Source organism: Arachis ipaensis, chromosome B01 (assembly GCF_000816755.2).
Source record: "Arachis ipaensis cultivar K30076 chromosome B01, Araip1.1, whole genome shotgun sequence".
NCBI classification, from domain to species: Eukaryota; Viridiplantae; Streptophyta; class Magnoliopsida; order Fabales; family Fabaceae; genus Arachis; species Arachis ipaensis.
In genome coordinates, this window is record NC_029785.2 from 11,876,512 (window position 1) to 11,882,511 (window position 6,000).

The following is a 6,000-nucleotide window of genomic DNA, read 5'->3' on the forward strand; positions in this document are numbered from 1 at the left end:
TTCGCATCTTGTAGTCTCCGTTTCAACCCAGCCAATATGACTTTGTTGGCAGCTTCGGCTTGCCCATTGGCTTGAGGATGTTCGACGGAGGTGAACTGGTGCTTTATGTTCAAGTCGGCTACTAATTTCCTGAAGCCTGCATCTGTGAATTGAGTGCCATTGTCTGTGGTGATGGAGTATGGAACCCCGAACCTCGTGACAATGTTCCTATATAGGAATTTCTGGCTTCTTTGAGCAGTGGCATTGGCTAGGGGCTCTGCCTCAATCCACTTTGTGAAATAGTCTACTCCGACTATGAGGAATTTGACTTGTCCTGATCCCTGGGGAAAGGGTCCGAGAAGATCTAGTCCCCATTTTGCAAATGGCCAAGGCGAAGTCACGCTGATGAGCTCTTCCGGCGGGGCAATGTGAAAGTTGGCATGTTTCTGGCATGGGGGACATGTCTTTACAAATTCTGTAGCTTCCTTTTGTAGAGTTGGCCAGTAAAATCCCGCCCGAAGTACCTTTTTGGTGAGAGCTTGTGCCCTGAGATGATTGCCACAAATACCGCTGTGTACTTCCTCTAAAACTTCCCTTGTGTTAGAGGTCGGCACACATTTTAACAATGGTATTGAAATCCCTCTTTTGTATAGGGTGTTGTTTATGATGGTGTAGTACTGAGCCTCCCGTTTTAACCTCTTTGCTTCTTTCTCATTTGTGGGGAGTGTTTCTTTTTTGAGGTAATTAATTATGGGGGTCATCCATCCTTGACCCTGACTTGTTATAGCTAGGACTTTTTCTGCTTCCAAGATTGACGGGTTCTGTAGCATTTCCTGGATGAGGCTTCTATTGTTGTCCCCTGGTTTGGTGCTGGCTAGCTTTGAGAGTACATCAGCTTGGGCATTATGTTCGCGAGATATGTGGCAGATCTTATATTCCCCGAGTTGTCCGAGCTGTTCCTTGGTTATATCCAAATACTTTTTCATGGTGGGATCTTTGGCTTGGTAACTCCCTGTTATCTGTGAGGTGACTACTTGTGAGTCACTGAAGATGTTGAGTTTTTGAGCTCCAACCTCCTTAGCCAGCTTCAAACCAGCTAGTAATGCTTCATATTCTGTCTGGTTGTTTGAGGCCGGGAACCCAAATTTGAGGAAAAGCTCAACTTGGGTTCCTTGGTTGCTTTCTATTATCACACTTCCGCCGCTTCCAGTCTTATTTGAAGACCCGTCCACGTAGAGATTCCATTCTGTGGGGGTTTCCAGGGTATCTGTGAATTCTGCAATGAAGTCGGCCAAGTATTGTGATTTGATGGCTGTTCGAGCTTCATATTGGAGGTTGAACTCGGATAACTCGACTGCCCATTGTAAAATTCTGCCTGCTAGATCTGTTTTCTGCAGTATCCCTTTTATGGGCTGGTTGGTCTGGACCTTAATGGTGTGAGCCTGGAAGTACGGGCGTAGTCGTCGAGATGTCAGTATGAGAGCATAGGCAAACTTTTCTATTTTTTGGTAGTTCAGCTCAGATCCCTGCAGCGCTTTACTAATGAAGTACATAGGTTGTTGCCCTTTGTCGTCCTCTCGAACTAGTGCTGAGGCTACTGCCTGACTTTCTACCGCAAGGTACAATACGAGTGGCTCTTCCTTTCGTGGTCGAGTTAGGATAGGTGGTCGTCTAAGAAAACTTTTGAAATCCTGGAAGGCTTGCTCGCATTCCATTGTCCACTCGAAGTTCTTTCCTTTCCTTAGAGTGGCATAGAAAGGAAGGGATCTTATCGCTGATCCCGTTAGGAACCTGGACAAGGCCGCTAACCTCCCATTGAGTTGTTGTACTTCTTTGACATAAGTTGGGCTTTTTATGTTGAGTATGGCCTGGCATTTATCCGGATTTGCCTCAATTCCTCTTTGTGTGAGCATAAAACCCAAGAACTTGCCTGCTTCTACTGCAAAAGTGCATTTTGCGGGATTGAGGCGCATGTCATGCTTCCTTATAGTGTCGAACACTTGGGCCAGGTCGGACAATAATGTCTCTTCACTTTGTGTCTTTATTAACATGTCGTCCACATAGACTTCCATGATCTTTTCGATGTGATCTGAAAAGACTTTATTCATTAGCCTTTGATACGTAGCTCCCGCATTCTTGAGACCGAAAGGCATTACAATGTAGCAGTAATTTGCTTTTGGCGTCAAAAACGAGGTCTTTTCTTGATCTGGTGGATACATGGGAATTTGGTTGTATCCGGAATATGCATCTATAAACGAGAGGTATCTATATCCGGATGTAGCATCTACCAGAGCATCGATACTTGGGAGTGGATAAGGATCTTTTGGGCAGGCTTTGTTGAGGTCGGTGCAGTCGGTGCACATTCGCCATTTCCCATTTGATTTTTTCACCAAGACGATGTTAGCTAGCCATAGTGGGTACTTGACTTCTCTTATGAATCCTGCCTCCAGTAGTGCTTGTACCTGTTCTTCCACAGCTTGGGATCGTTCTGGCCCAAGTTTTCTTCGTCTCTGCTGTACCGGCCGAGATCCTGGATAGACCGCCAACTTGTGACTCATTAGCTTGGGGTCTATGCTTGACATGTCTGCAGCTTTCCATGCGAAGAGATCGACATTATCTCGTAAGAACTATACTAGTAATTCTTTTGTGTCTCCCTTCAGGATCGTGCCAATATTAGTTGTTTTGTTCGAGGTATCCCCGATTTGAACTTTCTCTATTTCTCCTTCAGGTTGTGGACGGAGTTCTTCATGTCTCTGAACTCCACCAAGCTCAATTGTATGGAACTCTTCTCCTCTACCTCTGAGGTTTAGACTTTCGTTATAACAGCAGCGTGCCATCTTTTGATCTGCTTTTATCGTGGATATCCCTTCTGTAGTTGGAAATTTCATGCATAGATGTAGAGTCGAGACTATTGCGCCGAGTTGGTTTAGTGTTGTCCGACCTATTAGGGCATTGTAGGCTGAACTCACGTCGACCACAATGTAGTCTATCTTAAGTGTTCTGGATTGGTTCCATTTTCCGAAGGTTGTATGTAGCGACACATATCCCAGTGGTTGTACTGGGGTATCTCCCAGTCCGAACAGGCTGTTCGGGTATGCTCTAAGCTCTTTTTCTTCTAAGCCGAGTTTGTCGAAGGCAGTTTTGAATAAGATGTCGGTAGAACTCCCTTGGTCTATTAATGTGTGGTGGAGATTGGCGTTTGCCAGTATGATGGTGATGACCATGGGATTGTCGTGTCCTGAGATGATACCGGATGCGTCTTCTTTGGTGAACGTGATTGCAGGAATGTCGGGTGCTTCCTCCTTCCCTTCGATATGATATACTTCTCTGAGGTATCTTTTGCGGGATGATTTGGAGATTCCACCTCCTGCAAATCCTCCGTGTATCATATGGACATGTCTTTCTGGCGTACGAGGTGATCGCTCAGCTCGTCCGACATCTTCATCTCTTCGTCTTTTTCTTTGTTCATCATCTCGGGTGGCTAGATACCGATTTAGTTTTCCTTCCCTTACTAACTTTTCTATGATGTTTTTAAGTCGAAGCACTCGTTGGTGGAATGTCCTCGGACCCGATGATATTCACAGTATTCGTTCCGATTTCCTCCTCCTCTTTTGCCTTTGAGTGGTCGAGCTGGGGGTATCTTTTCTGTGTTACAGACTTGTTTGTAAATATCCCCAAGGGACACCCGAAGAGGGGTGTAATTATGATACTTTTTTATTTTTTCGCCTGTTCGATCTTCCTTCTTCTTGGATTCTTCATCTTTATCTCGGTAGATGAAACCGGATTTCGAGGCTTCTCCAAGTCGGGAATTTTCTTCCATGTTGATGTACTTCTCTGCCCGCTCTTGTACCCCATCTAGGAATGTGGGATATTTCTTTGATATAGATTGGCTGAAAGGTCCTTCTCGTAGGCCGTTGATGAAGCCCATGACGGCAGCCTCTGTTGGTAAGCTTTGTATGTCTAGGCATGTTTTATTGAATCTTTCCATGTAGTTGCGAAGACTTTCCCTATCTCCTTGCTTGATACCTAGTAGACTGGGGGCGTGCTTAGCCTTGTCTTTTTGGATGGAGAATTTGGCCAGGAATTTTTTGGCCAGGTCGTCAAAGTTGGGGATGGACTTTGGAGGTAGGTTGTCGAACCATCTAATTGCTGTCTTCGTGAGAGTCGTTGGAAAAGCTTTGCAGCGAACGACATTCGAGGCGTCGGTGAGGTACATTCTGCTTCTGAAGTTGCTGAGGTGATGGTTGGGATCTGTAGTGCCATCATACAAAGTCATATCCGGAAGTTTGAAGTCTTTAGGGATTTTAGTCTTCATGATTTTCCTAGTGAATGGATCTTGATCTTTGCGAGAGTTGTCTTCAGGAGTGGTCCGGGTAGTCTTTGCTTTGAGATCAGCTTAAAGGAAGTTTATCTTCTAATTCTCGACGTCGCCTTACCTCTCTTTGTAGATCCTTGCCGACTTCTTGCTGGTACTGGCTTTCTTTTTCGAGTTGCTTTAGGCGATCTTGAAGTGCTTCTATTACTCCCGGATGTGATGAGTTTTTGTCTCCGTTAGATTCCGGAGTGTCCTTTGGTGTGGCACCCATGTTTTTGTGTGGCGTTCTGTCTTCTAAATCTGAGTTGTGGTCGTTATCCTGTTCGTCCACCATGGTGATGGGATGACTTCCAGGTTCCCCGGCAACGGCGCCAATGTTCCGAGGGTTACCTGAAACTGTAGGTCGATCTCGGATGAGATCTTCTGTACTGGTCAGAGATGACGTGTCCGGCTGGCTGGTGGCGGCCGGAGCTGTTGTGTCCGACTTGTTGGACGGGCTGCACTTCTGATCCTTGGTCACCGGAGGGTGGGGGTACCTGCAAGAGACTCCGATGCTTAAGTTAGCACGGGTATTAAGCAGGTTTATTGTAGAATCAGAGTATGAGTTATACCTGGGTGCTCCAGTGTATTTATAATGGTGTAGAGTGACCTTCTTAGATAAGATAAGTTAGTTATCTTATCTTATCTTATCTTTATCTTTGGGTGAGGTCAGCTTATCTTCAAGGGAACCGCCTTTAACTCTATAGGCTTGGGTTGCCTTTGGATTTGGGTCGTGTTCCTCTATTTGGGCCCTTTACTGGGCTTTCCTATTGATTTGGCCGATCTCTTTAAGGAGAGATCGGGTAGTCGGACCTGAAGAGGTCGGTCGCCATGTCGCTAAACATCCCGGGTCGGACAGCTCGACCCAGGGTATGAACACTAACATTTCAAAATGTCTCAATTTTGTCCCGCCGTCAATTCCGTTAACAGATTTCTAACGGCAGGACAACATTGAGTCCATTTTGAAATGTTAGGGCCTTAAATAGAACAATTCAAACGTTAGGGACAACTTTGAAACTTACCCCAAACGTTGGGGACAAAAATGATACTTTACTCTCAGAAATTAATTTAATAATGAACAAAAAAATAGAATATTTTAAATATATTGGTGTATAGTATGCTTTGCATATATATGGACCTGCAACTGCACAGATATACAAAACGCAGTTCATAGTTAGCACAAAAAAAATGGTTGTTGCAAATTGCAAAACGCAGGTTGTGTTTAGTAAAAAAAGACATCCAAACATTGAAATGCGTCTCTATTCCCTGCATGCAGAACAGATATCTAGTTTGACCATCTTAAGACATACTAAATGTGACCTACATTTAGCAGTGTGTTAGAGCAAAATGTTACTTACATTTTAGTAGGCGCTTACATGTGTGACACGTGTACGAAAAGGGGTTGAACTTGATCTTTATAACCTGTATTGCGTTTGGTTGAAAGTGAGCACACTTCATAACAATATTAGTATTTTTGCTTGAGGGAAGAAGAAGATCGAGGAAGAAGAAGGAGGTTGAGTGTGTGAGTAAAAAAATTAGTGAGAAAAAATGGTTCGTAAGTTTACATTATTTCAAAAATATATTATTGAATATTTGGATCATTTTAAATGAGTAAGTATTTTTTAGTATTTTAATTATATATAAGTTTATGTATTTGTGTTGTTATT